This window comes from Pinus tabuliformis, chromosome 7, assembly GCF_031772625.1.
Source record: "Pinus tabuliformis cultivar Carrire ecotype Pingquan chromosome 7, CPIR1, whole genome shotgun sequence".
Classification (NCBI taxonomy): domain Eukaryota; kingdom Viridiplantae; phylum Streptophyta; class Pinopsida; order Pinales; family Pinaceae; genus Pinus; species Pinus tabuliformis.
In genome coordinates this window covers 1335044456-1335059462 of record NC_142293.1, presented here as the reverse complement: position 1 = coordinate 1335059462, position 15007 = coordinate 1335044456, and the positions used below count along the sequence as shown (strand labels likewise).

Sequence of the window (15007 nt, the reverse complement as noted above, 5' to 3'; positions counted from 1 at the left end):
GAGAGCTTTCCAGTGTTCTTTGAAAATGATAGCTTAATGGGGAAGAAAATCTTTTTAGAAAATATTATTTACTTTGAGACATGTTTGGAAACACAAATACAATAACTGGGTGTCTATGTTTAGGAAAGAAGATGTTGTAGCTACCTGTTGCTGCTATGAAGGCTTTTGCTGGAAAAAAAAGAAAGGCTTCTCTTTCTCAACATATGGATCTTGGTATGCTAAATGGATTTTCCTAAAAAAAAATCAATTTCATCTAATGGATTTGAAATCAATTATCAAGGATTACCTTGTCATTTCATTTTGGGAGGAGACTGTAATACTATGAATTTATTTCAAATTTCATTAGTGGCGTTCCATTATTTATAGATAAATAAATTGTGTGTCTCTTTAAAATTTGTTATACATTTATTTTCCTCTAATCAACTCAGAGGGAAGTGTTGCATGTATATTGTCATGTGGCATTAAATTTCTCTCTTTCCCTCTCCATAAATTACAAATTTTTAATTGATTTGATAGTTCATATTAAACTGGCATGGTTTGGGAATTTAGGAACTTTTGATTTATTATCTCTATATTCTTCAAGTTTAAAAGTGTAATGAAGCTTCATGCATCTTATTATTATAAATTTGTTATCAGTTAGTACTTTTTTACTCTAAATTTGAGTACTTCTACATCCTAAACAAGTCAAACTTTAATACAATTGTAATTGTATTTAGTTCTTGATTTGAAAATGACATGAAAGGTGTTGTTGAAAAATATTAGAAAGAAACACGGTGAAGAATGCAACTTTATGTTATAGTGGACTAAGGGAATATCTATTTTTTCCTTTTGTGTGGGTATGGGGCAAACAAGATTCCATGGGAAAATATGGGACACAACTCTTGTGCTACTGTGTACGGTTCCTACTGATTGCTTCAGCTGATATGATTGTAGTACACAAATCTGGTAAAGACACTGAAACTTCACCACATCTTGCCATTATTTTTTACTTTTTTTTCTTATGCTATTGTTTTAATGTTATAGTTGATCCTATATCCCTTGAATGTTTTAAATGAATAGATCAATTTGTTCATTTTCCAACAATGCTTTTTTGATAAATAAAAAAGGAAATTTGCTGCTTGATTTTACAGTTAAGAGGACATTTTGTATTTGATTCATTATATATTTGCAAAAGTTGCTAGTCCAGTACAAAAAAGAAGATACTCAGAGTTATATGGTATGTTTAGTTAGTAATAAGTCTACTTTTATAGTTCACCACATAATATTTCGATCAAAAGTTTCCACAGTTCACTTATATTAGGGAGCCACGAAGAATCCATGGTTGGGAAAGCATAGTTAGGTACTATAAATGCATCAGTTGAGAAAGACTCACACTTTGGAAAATTATTTGACAAACGAACAAATATTGCTCGAGTGTATAACATTCAGAGGTTGATACTTGATACTAAGACTTCCTAACCCATCCTGAAGCCCTACTAGAAGTGTAAATTGTCGATTGAATGTAGATAAAGAAGTTCTTGGGAACCATGGGCTTTCTCCTGGAAAGAAAGAAAAATAGGATGCGCACTATGGGAAGATAAAAGAAATGAATATTATTTTTTATGGTAATTCCTCTCCAGAGGTTAATATAGAGGATTGCTAGAGAAATAAAACCAAATCCATAAGTTCTATACCTATTGAGGAGTGCAGTGCAACATTAATGGTGAAAATAGTGAAAAAATGTTGGAAATGTGCAATACAGCTCAAATTTCGTCTTTAGACATTGGTGAAAGGGAAAAGTGAAAGGAAGACTTGGTAGAGGGGACTGTTGGGATAAAAACAAGAAAATATTGTGAACCTAGTGGGAACTCAAAAGGTATTAGTGAAGGATTCTCTATCCATTCTCAAGCAAAAACAGTAGCATGGATGAATGCTGGATGAATTTACTAGCAAGCATAGTTGTGACTGAAATCTCAAAAGATGAGAATGAAAATGTAATGGGAAATTCTGTAACAACTTTCATGAGAACATGAGACAATTAAGGCCAAGATGGTTTATTAGGTTATGGATCCAAACTATATTCACCTCAAATTGATGATGTAGTAGGTCAAATGTGTCGAATATGAAGAAAGACAAGGATGATCACTATTCCATGGATCATCAAGATGCTTCTAGAATTAACTTGCAGACATTTCAAAATTTAGAAATTACCGGTAAAAAGGAGGATGCTTTGTATTCCTCTTTCAGGGCTTTGGAAATTGTAAATGTTGCTATGCTAGGGGATGGTATAAAGTGCCTTATTGAAGACATAATACAAGAGCACTCATGTTCAAACAGGGGCAGGGAATAACCAAGGTATGAGTTTTGTTATGATGTTAAAGAACTGTACATAAAAGAAAAAGACCAATTGGATTCAACTTTGAAAAACAATCTAAACTAGAGAGAAGAGACGGACAAGAGGTACTTGGTGGACACCAAATGCATAATGCAATTAATTTACAACAAGAAAAGGTACATGTCAAGGGAATTAGTGTACAAGGAGACAACCAAGGAAGTAATGAACACTGCTTCGAAAAGGAAAAATAGGTTGGAAATGAAAACCAAGAAAATCCAAGTGAAGGATATGTTCCATGCACAGGTGCCTCCGATTCTGATGTTAGGGAGCCAAATAATTATCATGCAGGCCTTTTTGACAATGATTTTGTGCAAATTACACATGAAGTGGAAAACGAGGTTGGAAAAAGAAGAGGTCCATGACAAGTAGTCTAGCTATAATAAGTTGTCTGATAAAGATGTAGAGGATATAAGTTTGTCTTATGACCAAAATAAAAGTACTGACAGACTTGATGCCAAGGAATGTCATTCTACCCATGGAATTGAACATGAAGACCAAGGAAAGGGTGAACACAAAAGTAATTAACATCTTCCTGTTGCTAGGAGCATCACATATAAGTCAGGAAACTCAGGAAAGTGTGATAAAAAAAAGAGAGTGCATGGAACCAGAGTAGACTATGGCATCTGCAGAAGTAGCAAATAAAGGAATCAATGTGGCTACTAGTTATGACAAGAAAAAATTTACTACAGAGAAGGGATCTTGTATTGTTCTTGATATTTGTGACATTGAAAGGAAAGTTCAAATCAAACATAATGAACTTCAAGAGGTATCTTCTAATATTGGTTATGAAGGTCCAAAAAGAATTATAGTTGTATCTTCAAGATTTGTAGAAAATCAAGAATTTTGTTTGAAAACAATAGTACAGAGTGTGTGGTGAGATGAATTGCATTCTTTTCACCAAATTATGGCAACAATTGTCCCTCTAGCAAAGTATGATGAACGAAATGATTCATCAGAAATACTTTCTTTTGAGTTAAATGAATCTATTGAACTAGATGAAGTAGATCATTATGACGAAACACTATCCAAATCAACATCTCGTTTATCAGTTGTGCCTTACACAAGTGCTTTTGTTCCCCTTACCGTATTTTTCACTAGCTTAGCAACACCAACTGTAGTGGTTTCTATGTCAAAGGTAGCTTTCATTCCTTCAATAAATCCAGTGCAAAGCATAGGATAACTAGGTTAGAAAGGATCTGGAGAAACAAGTGCTTTTTGACCAATAGATACTAGAGAAATAAGTGATCTTCAACATCATGTCTCCAAAATACCAATTTCATATTCGGATACATTTAATTCAATTGGACAAGGAAATAGAGATTCATTAGATATTGATCTTAATGTGGCTTATGAGAAAAAAATCTGAAGATGGGGTAATAACAACGCATTTATCTTCTCAAATATGTGAACCATCAATCAGATTTGGATGCAAATAAATGAGTGGAAAACATTTTATATCTTCAATTGTTGAACCTTTTGCTCCTACCAGGCCTTGTAGTCCTTTGAATCCATATTTAGAATAGAATCACATTGATGAAAGTGGGGAGAATGAAGTAATCAAAATGCCTCTTGGTATTAGTGCTAAAACTTTTGGATTGACTTTGAAGGTTGACACCAGTGCATCGTCCCTTGGAGCTTCATATGTTCTGAGAGATTTTGACTTGATTGATGGGCCCACTTTTGATGATGGTTGAGTTGAATTGCTTGCTTAGAATTTTAGCTCATCTTCCCAGCCTATAACTGAGCTAAGAATGAAGGTCGAGCTATTCAATTCATCATCATGCTTTTCTTCTAGAGATTTCTTTTAGTCATTTACAATACCTTTGCATTTTAATGACAGGATATATCATCAAGTTATCATTATAGTTGCATCTGCATCTCAGTATTATTTGAGTTCATTACCTAGTCGTAATTTGTTTAGTGGTGATATACATATAAAGGGCAGAAATCAATTTCTTCAGATCCTATTATTTCCTTTTCAAATGCCACTAGTAAATCATACTCATTTACTGGATTTCGTTTTGGGTCAATTTTTCAACTTAACTCTTCTTATTTTTCAACTGACTCAACTTCCTATCCAGAATTATTAAGACCATGATATTTTCCAAGCACTGCTCAACCTCATCCATCCTTTCTGTCTATTCACAGACCCGTAGAAAAATGGATAAACCTTGAGACAGTTGCATCAGAAAGTATTCCAGAAAAGGATTTCATTGAAGTTAAATTCTTTTGAGTTCCAACTAAAGGAATGCAGATATTTTTGACTGAGGTGGTGTAGTCAAGTGTTCAAATACAGGGCATGCAATGCAATGTAAGTAGGCTCCATAGGATTGGAACCCAAATTCTATCGTGTAAAAATCCCATGCATTCCTGTATTGTAGTGTGGGCACTCTAAAGTTCATAGGCCTATGGTTTTTTGCATTTACATAAAACCAAAAATCCCTATAAGATTACGACTTTCCAGTGGTAGACCTGGAATTTAACCATCATTAATGCCCACATCACACTAGTTTTTTTCCATGGAAGGGCTTACTAACATATTTTTTATTGGAATCTAGTGATAATTTCAAGGATTGAAACAACTTGATCCATATACTCTACATATTTATTATTTGTGAATCCATCTATAAAATCAAAGTGAGCAATTTCGATTCATTTTTTACTGCATGAATCATTGGAAAAAGATCTGAAATCCAAGTACCTTGGCATGGTTCAATCCCAAATTTTTAAGCCTTTGAAAAGGACACAGGAACATTCCTACAACTAAATTATAGTAGACACCCATAAAAATTGTCTCCTTAAATTTAGTTTCAGACATCATCTCTAACATCTTTTAGATGACAATTGTGATGATAATATCACATGTAAAATATCTAATATCACATGTTTTTGGAAACTGAAACTCTGCAGTTGGGGAAATGATTTTCGGATACTTGAATCTATATTGTTGGAAAAGGGATTGTTCACAAATAGTTGAATCGATACCATTGGAAAATGGATTGTTCACGGATACTTGAATCTATACTGTTGGAAAAGAGATTGTTCACCAAACAACTCGAGCTAGATCTACACAACTAGCTATTTATTTTCTTTAAAAACCATCTATATATTTAGATAAATGAATATTCTTTTCTTCCGGAAGCTAGAAACTACCATCTCTTTAAAAAACATCTATGTATTATGTATTCATGTAGATGGATGTTGTTTCTTTCAAAAGCTAGAAACTACCATCTCCATTGGATTGAGTGCGTTGAACCTACAAGTTTTTGTTTGTAACGTGATTCGACGGATAAGATTATTACTACAACAACTCCATGGTTCAGGTTTAAAGTGTTTTAGATTTGAGGGTGTCATGCTCACAGATTGAACAAGCAATAGAAAAATTGACATGTGGGTCCTCTTTCTCTGCATGTAATGATATTCGCGTGGCCCTGGTAATAAGAATAATACAATGAGCCATTGTCTGAATGTGCCATGGATAAAACTCTTACTCAGGGATGACAAGTGAAGGAAGTAGTTAACCTCAAGTTGAGGATTGGTTGGTAATCAATATTTAATTATGACAAGTCCTGATTATTTTACTTAGATATGAATTGAACCAATAATGGCACATTCATTTAACTCTACTATTCTCTCTCTCTAGCTAGTATAGGGAAACAAATGCTTTGAACGATTCAATGTTAGGTTTTATTAGTGTAGGAGGAAATGGTTCTTTTCCCAAAATTTGGTAGAGATTTCTAAGAATTATAATTTGAAGTTGTTTATTTTGTGGAATTCTAGTGTTGTAGTAGTTTTTTCTAGTGCCAAGTAGATCATTATTCTGACAGGGTGATTTAGGTTTAAGCACATCCACAGGGAATTGTTAAAATCTCTAGGTTTTCAATAGCGACATGTGCTTTAAGCATAGGAACAAATTGCATTGCTTCAGGAAAAGGCACAGACTGTATTTCTTCAGGAACAAATTTTTAGCTTCCATTAGTGTTTAGGGACACAAATTATAGTCGATTTCACAACAAAAACAAGCGAGAATGTATTTGGAGAATTGACAAGAATGTATGATAGGTGAAGGTATAAAATTTTTATTTTATTTTAATTTACTTTTATATAACCCAAAAAAGTCATGTTAAAAGAATGAATTCCTATAAAACACTATGATTTCAGTTGCAGGCTTTTAAATTTGAGGTAATTTTAACTTCAACAAAACAAATTGGTAAGCATGGTGACAGAGCATAAGTCCTTAGATGATCTGACCTATCTTTCGTATTTACTTAAAATATATACTTACTCTTAAATTGTTAAGGTTTGTATTATTGTGGTTTTGAGGAAGATTCATTTTTTAGACAGATCATTTTAACTAGTTGTACCTTTCACCTCCTTTGGATTGCATTGATTTCAACAAAAACCCATGATGCTGGAATTCTAGATATTGAACTGTGTAAATTTTGTAAAATGTTTGATATTTCGAGAGGAAATTACATCCATCATCATGGACAACAAGTCTTCAATTTGCATGTCATTTGCAACAGTGAAGTCTCCTTTGTAAATTAGTTGTATTATGTTTTTTTAGAAGAGTCACTTATATCTTTGAATATATATTAAACTATGGTTAGGCTGTAATGATAGAAAAATTGGTACTATATATGGAAAGAATAATCAAAGTGAATTGTGCTTATGATTGCAAGGAGATATTTGCAATAAAGAGGATATAAAGAAGTTTTTTTCATTGGCCAAGTAAGTAGTGTATTTGATTATGCATGTTACATTCTACATTGTAGATACTAAATCAAATTTTATATGTTTATTATTGTTATTTTGATGTTTTTATTGGGTATAAAATGTTCTGAATCATTCATTTACATATTCCATTTGTATGCCTTTTTTTTAACATCTGTAGCTATCTTTTATTTCAAGATTTCGTAGGTCATAATTTGTGTTTTGTCATCTACAATATAGTATGTTGATTAGCATCGTATATAAATTAGGGATAGTTGTAGACTATCAAATATATCTAGCTTTACACTACTTATTCTAATGGTTGAGTTGTTGTTGACTGGTTCCCTGTTCTTGATTTTGTGTACTATCCTTCCATTTCTTGCACTAGAACCCTTACGAGTAGTAAATTCTTTAATATAATTAGAAGTCTTTCTTTTTCATGGTGTAGATTTGATGTCGTGATATATTTTGCTAGATTGAAGGCTATTGGTGAAAGTGTAGAAATTCCATTACATTATTATAAGAACAATCTAGTTGGCACTTCAAACCTATATGAGATTATGGACAAACATGGTTGTAGAAAGGTAATTCTAAAACTTGCAACTATTAATGATATTTATAATTTTGTATATTATAGAATTGTGCCAATGTAGAGGCATTATTGTAGAGTTATCAAATGATATTAGCATAGTTCCCCTTAAGTTTAGCTTGCATATACCTACTAGTTTCTGTAATGTAAATCTTTCCAAAAGAACATGTTATAGTGTGGATGCCTTTCTGCATTTTAGGACTGATTAGGACTTTTACATAGTCTAACCTTCCTGGTATGGTATTTGGGCGGAGATGTGAATTTTTCGTTACCCCTTTTCATTGTTTTTGTGATTTTATGTCACTCCCCTGATGATATTACATTCTCTTCTTCTAGCCTTCTTTGGGGATCATCTTTTCCTTTATGAGAGTGTTGTTATATTTTCTCTCACTATAGCCATTTATTCTCAATATCTTTTCCAACTATTTTATTTATTACTCTGTGCTCATCTTTAAAGATCTGAGTGGCTCATTACCAGAGTTATGATTTCAGCGTGTTTTTGCACTGGATAATGAGGAGAATCTATGTGCAAGTATCTAGTGGTATGGGTTTTATTCTAGTAAACTTGACGGGATAAGCCAATAAGGATACATCTTAATTATTTTTTATGAGAACATCAATGAATGGAATGCTCCTATTATTTTCCACCTCCATCATGAATCTGATGCTTTCATTTTGGTTGTTGAGATGATTGAGAAATTCATTCATGATTTTCATTCCATGAGAGCATTCGATATTCATACATCTATGAATTGGTCCCTTTGATCTGGTTTTAGTTCAAGGGATCCTAATAAATTCTTTTCAAAGTACTTGATGTATATATTAGTGAACATTGATGACAATGGCTATTTCTTCATTCTATTCATATCTGATTCCTTGAAGGCTGAAGTATGTGGATTTGAAATATCCTTGACTTTCTTGATTTATTTTTGAACTTCATTTTTGAGTAGATACTTTCTTATCTTGTAAGAATTGGATCAACTTTAGAAATAATTCTGAAAGAACTAATAATCTTGTGCAACCAAAAAATGCATTGGCACATAAATTTGCTATCCTGGTGCTTATTCTTAGCACCAACTCAATCTAATTCATGATTTCAAATGATAGTAGAGTTATCAAGGAATTATTTGAGGTATTTTAGTTGATCAAATCATGATTTTGATATTCTATCTGATTTATTACAAGTACATAAATTAGTTCCCAAATATTTTTCAAAGAGGGCATTATAAAACCAATTTGACTTGAGCAATTTTTTAAAAAATTTACATTGTTTCACCTACATCTAAATAAGTCATCCATTTGGTTAAAATGGAATCTTTTTTTGTGACAACTGATTCACTATGATTACAGATATGAAATATGTAATGGAATGAATTTTCAAAATACTTGTGTTTCATAGCATACAAGCACAAAAATTTCTTATGTTAAGCAAATTCGTCATTTGTTTTCATTGTGTGAAAGTTCCATGTTTAATTTGATATAGAATCTCATAATATATTTTGTCATTTTTTCTAATGAAGACATGTATCATCTTGATCCTTCCGGTTCCTCCCTAGTGGCACAATAAATGGGTCAATAGGGAAAAAAATGAAAATTATAAGGAAAGATAACATCTCTATTCAGTGTTTCTCTAAGATCAATATATAAAATGCTTTCATTAAAGCTGATGCAAGTGAGTAAGATAGATGGGGATTATTGTCATCCATTTTAGTATGTCCATCGCATACAAGGATATGGGTATCAATGTGGTATGCTGCTCAGTTATGACACTACTAGATGTTAATTTCATAAATTATTTTTAGTAATTTAACTTGAAGAGTAATCATGTTTTACTCAAATATGTTTATCAAATGGTTTTTTCATCATCATCTACATTTTATGGACAACCAAAGGTGATTCCTTGTGTATAATACTTCGAACTTTCTGCGATGAATCCCTATGAATGCACTAAGGTATGTTGTTCAACCTGATGTGTGCACCAATAGTTATATCTCGATATTGCATTTTTTAGTTGTTGAGTGTGATTGCTATTTTAATAACTATTAATATTTTCTAAGTAGATTCTTACATTTTTTTCGCTTAAAATAATTTCGTTATTAGTGGTTAGATCATGGGGGCTTCACTAGGGGAGCAATACCATACCACGTGCATTCATATTAGGGATATATATTGAAGAGAAAATGGCATAATATGTTGAGAATATAATAGGGGGTAAAATGTTTTTATATTGGTATGTATAAAAAAATGAGCTCAAAATTAATGAAAAAATATAAAGGTGCATAAAAAAGGTAATGAAAAAATAAAGAGTTACAATATCTTGTGAAAGTAGGAGTTTCTTAAATTGGGAAGGTATATTGGGTTCAAATTGGTAGGGGGTTAAATAATGTAATTTTTAAAGGTATTTTCCAATATGTAGTCAAATTAGGGGTATTGTTTAGTATGCCATGAAAGCACGTGATATGTCACAGGGTCATTGAGTGAAGGCCCTGTGGGTTAGTCAGACCATGTAACTACAGAAATTAATGCATGTTCCATCTGTTTCTTCAACTCTTCCTTGAAGATATATCCCATGATTATAAGTTAGATCTAGAGCAAAGAATGATTTTACTAAGCTACTTCAACCCCGTTGGAGCTCACCCAAGTAGCCAGATTGGTGAATATCCAAAGGGAATTCCAAATAACCTCATGCCTTTCATCCAACAAGTGGTTATGGTAGGAAACCAATGTTGAACATTTATGGTAATGATTACCCAACAAAGGATGGCACAGTGGTAGGATAAAATACTATCTTCAATATTTGATGCTATTACAAATTTTTATAGAGATGCCAGTTTGTTTTTTAGATAACATAGACTTTGTGGTTTTGAATCTATGCACATGAAATTACTAGCAGAATAAGATCTTTCCAAAAATGTCATATTAGTATGCATCAAAGTCAGTCTCTTAGGATATTTATGAGACTATTATATATTAGAACATATTGATTTCAAACTGCAATATGTGCTACTTATTGAACATTGATACTTGGACAACTTTAAGAGACCATTTTATAGGTCATAGATCTTTGAACCTATTTCTTTTGAAGCTTGCATATGTTTTTGACTCTTGTCAACTCTTTAATATGCTACTTTAACTCCTCACTCATTTATTTGTTTATGTATTTTATATTGTCTATTTGCAACTATTTATTTCCATTCTATTGTACTTCCAATGGTATTAGGTTTGAGACTAATTCATGTGGTAGACTTGGTTGATGGTCATCTGTGCTCCATAAGTTATTTAATGCAAGTGACATAGGTAAATTTCCCTTGAGTTTCATGATTGATATTTTTGCCATAAATTTAGATCACATAATAAGGAGATATCAAAATTGTTTTAAGTGAATGTATCCTTTTTATGGTGGAAAAAAAGGCTTGTAGAACTTTTGTGTATTGATTCCTTCATTTTTTAGTATAGTCCTTAAATTTAATTGTCTGATATAAATAATTAATTGATATTTTGACATTTCAATATGTTAAGGGTCTTATCTTAAGAAGAAATTATGCTTACATTTCACATTTTCAGTAAATCTATGCCTTTTTAGCTACAAGTACATATTAGTATTGTCAATGATCCGTTAATATATGGGAAAATTTAAATAGTTTTTTTCATTATTGGATGCAAAATTTTCAGGGTTTTCTTCTTCTTCTTCTTCTTCTCTTCTTTTTTTTATTTTATTTTTAATATGGTGACGTTTTATTTTCTTTGCTTATACAGGTCATCTGGTGACATAGTGGCTACTATCGCCCAATTGAATAAAACTAGTTTGAGTTTCCTGAGTTTCATGATTGATATTTTTGCCATAAATTTAGGTCACATGATAAGGAGATCTCAAAACAATTTTAAGTGACAATGTATCTTTTCTATGCTAGAAAAAGGCTTGTATAGCTTGTGTATTGATTCCTTCATTTTTTTAATAGTCCTTAAATTTAGTTGTTTGATATCATTGATATTTTGACATTTCAATACATTAAGGGTCTTAACTTAAGAAGATATTATGCCTACATTTCAAATTTTCAGTAAATATATTCCCTTTTCTATTACAAGTACATATTAGTAATATCGATGATTAGTTAATATATGGGAAAATTTAAATAATTATTTTCGTCATTGGATGTAGATTTTTCAGGTGTTCTTTTATATGGTGACACATTATTTTCTTTGTTTATGTAGGTCATTTGGTCACATAGTGCCTACTATTGCCAATTGAATAAAACTAGTTTGAGTTTCTTGCATTTTGGGGAAAAATGGCATCGACATAGTTGATGTTGAGCTATATGTTGTATAAATATTTTATAGTCTATTTTAGTTTATATTTCAGCATTCATCATATTTCATGTCTTATACTCTACATTGTATCTTCTTTCATTTTTAGAAGAGGAATTAAGAATTGATGGTAAGAAGTAGTAGTTGAAGAAAGAGGAGACCAATAAAAATGAAGCGGAAAATGCAGAAAGAGAGAGAGAAGAGAACCAACCTAGTGATACCCTTAAAGCCAATATATCGCATGAGATATACACATAGAGATTGATTGTCAAGTTTTTAGAGTTGGTGAATTGACGTACAATGCTTTGGAAACACAATGATAATGTTTTGAAGTGATGAAACAATATTTTATGTATAAATTGTAGTCCAACCAATATTAAGTTGGAAACTCATGTTGTAATATTTGACATTGCATATAATATAATTTATGTGGTTGAAATTATTTATAGTTGTACTCGATATTATTTAGTATTGTAATTAACATATGTAATTTTGTGTTTTCATGTTAGATGAACATGCACATTGTATAGCATTTTTTTTATTTAGTCGCAAAATCATACTAATTAATTTATGTTGATTAATAATGAACACATAAAATCAATCTAAAACTACTAAATTAGTCATTTATAGTTCTATTAATGTAAGTAAGTGAAATGAATATAAACTACTAAATTAGTCGTTTATATAATGAATATGAAACTACGAAAAAAATATAAATGATTACCGTAATGATAAATTTGTGATTAGAAATGACGACTAAATTTTGCACATATACGACTATTAGTAGCTAATCTACAGTATCTTATAATATGACCAAAATTTAGTCATATTTATTTGGTCTTTAATTGGTTTTTTTTGTGATCATATAGTAGTATATTTTGTTGTGTATTTGGTCATTAATTATGCAAATTAATGACTAATTTAATGACTAACTTTATGACCAAATTTATGACTAAATATACTACTATACGATAAAATTGAGACAACCAATTAATGACTAAGCTAAAACGACTAAAAGTTGGTCATGTTATAAGATACTATAAATTAGCCACTATTAGTGACCGACTAAAAAATTGTCGTTTATATGCAAATTTTAGTCATTTGTTTGGTAACTAATTAGCCATTTTGTACTAGTGACTCGAAACCATAACATAAAGACAATATAGGATAGTATAAGTTACTTATAAATTTTATCCAATTATATAGTCCAGCCAACACTGTGAGTGAGTGAGGCTTCGTTAACATTACATTTATGGCAAGGGTGAGTCCACTTCCTATTAAAGTTCCTTCAAATAGGGGTAATAAGACCAAAATTTATTGATGCATATTTAACCATCATTGCAAACATAGACATAGGTCTTCAAGAGACAAAAAATGTCATGGTGCACTATGGTGGCTAAGGAAACATGAGTCATATCAAATAAACAGTGACTACCTTGGGAGAAAACCATGTGAAGGGTACCCACCTAGCATGAAATCAGCAAGTGCGTGAGGACCCAGGTTGCAATATTGTCCATAAAGCCAAAATGAATGAAGAGCTTGAGCTATTACCTACCAACACCCCAAATTGACAATAAAGAGTTATTAGAAATGTCTGGAGCAAGAGAAAATTGCCATAATCCACAAAAAGCTAAAATAAGAGTTTAAACCCTCTTACCTACGATTTCATGTTGGAAAGAGGGCGATTCTTCTGCTCATCTGGGATGCAGCCATTGGAAAACAACTCGATGGTCAAAGTTGAAGCATAAGAATCAAATTTAGAATTTAGAATACAAATGTACTGAGGAGTCAGAAGGAATCAAGTTTACATGTGACTATGAGTTGCTACTAAACCCTAGGGCACCAACATTACTAGGAGAACCATTGTCAGGAAATGTAAACACTGAAATCCTACAAGAAAATCGACCCCATCTCAATAAAGTAGGAGAACATGAGCTTGAGAACGAAAAATGAATTAGGGGGTCCTACAAAAATGTTTTACCTGTCAAGTGACAGAAACAAATCGGTGAAAGACGGCCATGCGTATATTTTTCTCCACGAGGCGCCACATCATAATGAATCAGAGAGGAACGTGTTAAACCCCTGCAACCCACAAACTGACATAAACAAACTAGAAATTTATATATATACAACAATCCCAGAAATAATCCAATACCTTATGGGTAGTGTTTCAAGAGAACTCTCACCGAATGACCTAGGAAATGTAGGTAGTTCCACCTTCGTAGCCAAACAGAGGCTAGGTATCCATGGTGCTCCTCTCGTCATAACAACAAAATGAAAAATCCCAGCTCAGGGTGAAGTAGAAACCCAAATGGGTTTAGGGTAAAAGCATTTAGCCAGAGGACCATTGATATGTGATCAAGACAAAGAAACCATCGATCTGTGCTAGCCTCTAGAAGGGGGATGAGTCAGAGGAGGTATGTGATATTCATGTGAAGACAATAAGTTGGAAGGGTTTGACTGGTTGAGAGATAGGCAGGTACAGGTGATATTAAGGGCAGGATTAAATACATTAGAGTGTGATTTACTGGAGGCATATAAATATACCTTTGTGTGATTAATGTACAAATAATGATATAGATTGTTACTCTTAGAACCATAGGAGTAATAAAATTAGGGTATCCAATCCATACCATCTTTGCATGTAACTAATATTCCCTAGAAAGCAAATTTGGAATCCCCTTCCTTAGGATTTCATATTATAATGTTTTAAGTAAAAGTGAACTCAAAAATTAGTGTTAATCTATTTTCAGGCTATTGTCTACATTTGAAAGTTGGAGTTCAAGAGATTATCCATTCGGGGGTTGAAGTAGTTGGGTCATCTCTACCCTACACACCATGCATCAAGAAATACTCTAGCTAATAGAAAACATGGGCATTGTTCATACCAGAGTACAACAAATAGAGGATGAGTTGGAATATTTGTGATCTCACTTGAAGGAGGTGATGTTATTATGGGACAAGGACACAAAAGAGAAAATGAAGTCAAAAGAACAATTTTTGAACATTATCCTCATGATTAATAT

General features: G+C 32.1%; 1 pseudogene; it reads left to right on the top strand.

The window, feature by feature from the left end:
* The first annotated feature begins 2101 nt into the window (after window positions 1-2101).
* Window positions 2102-10973, top strand: LOC149252489 (UDP-glucose 4-epimerase-like; annotated as a pseudogene).
* Window positions 10974-15007: the final 4034 nt, after the last annotated feature.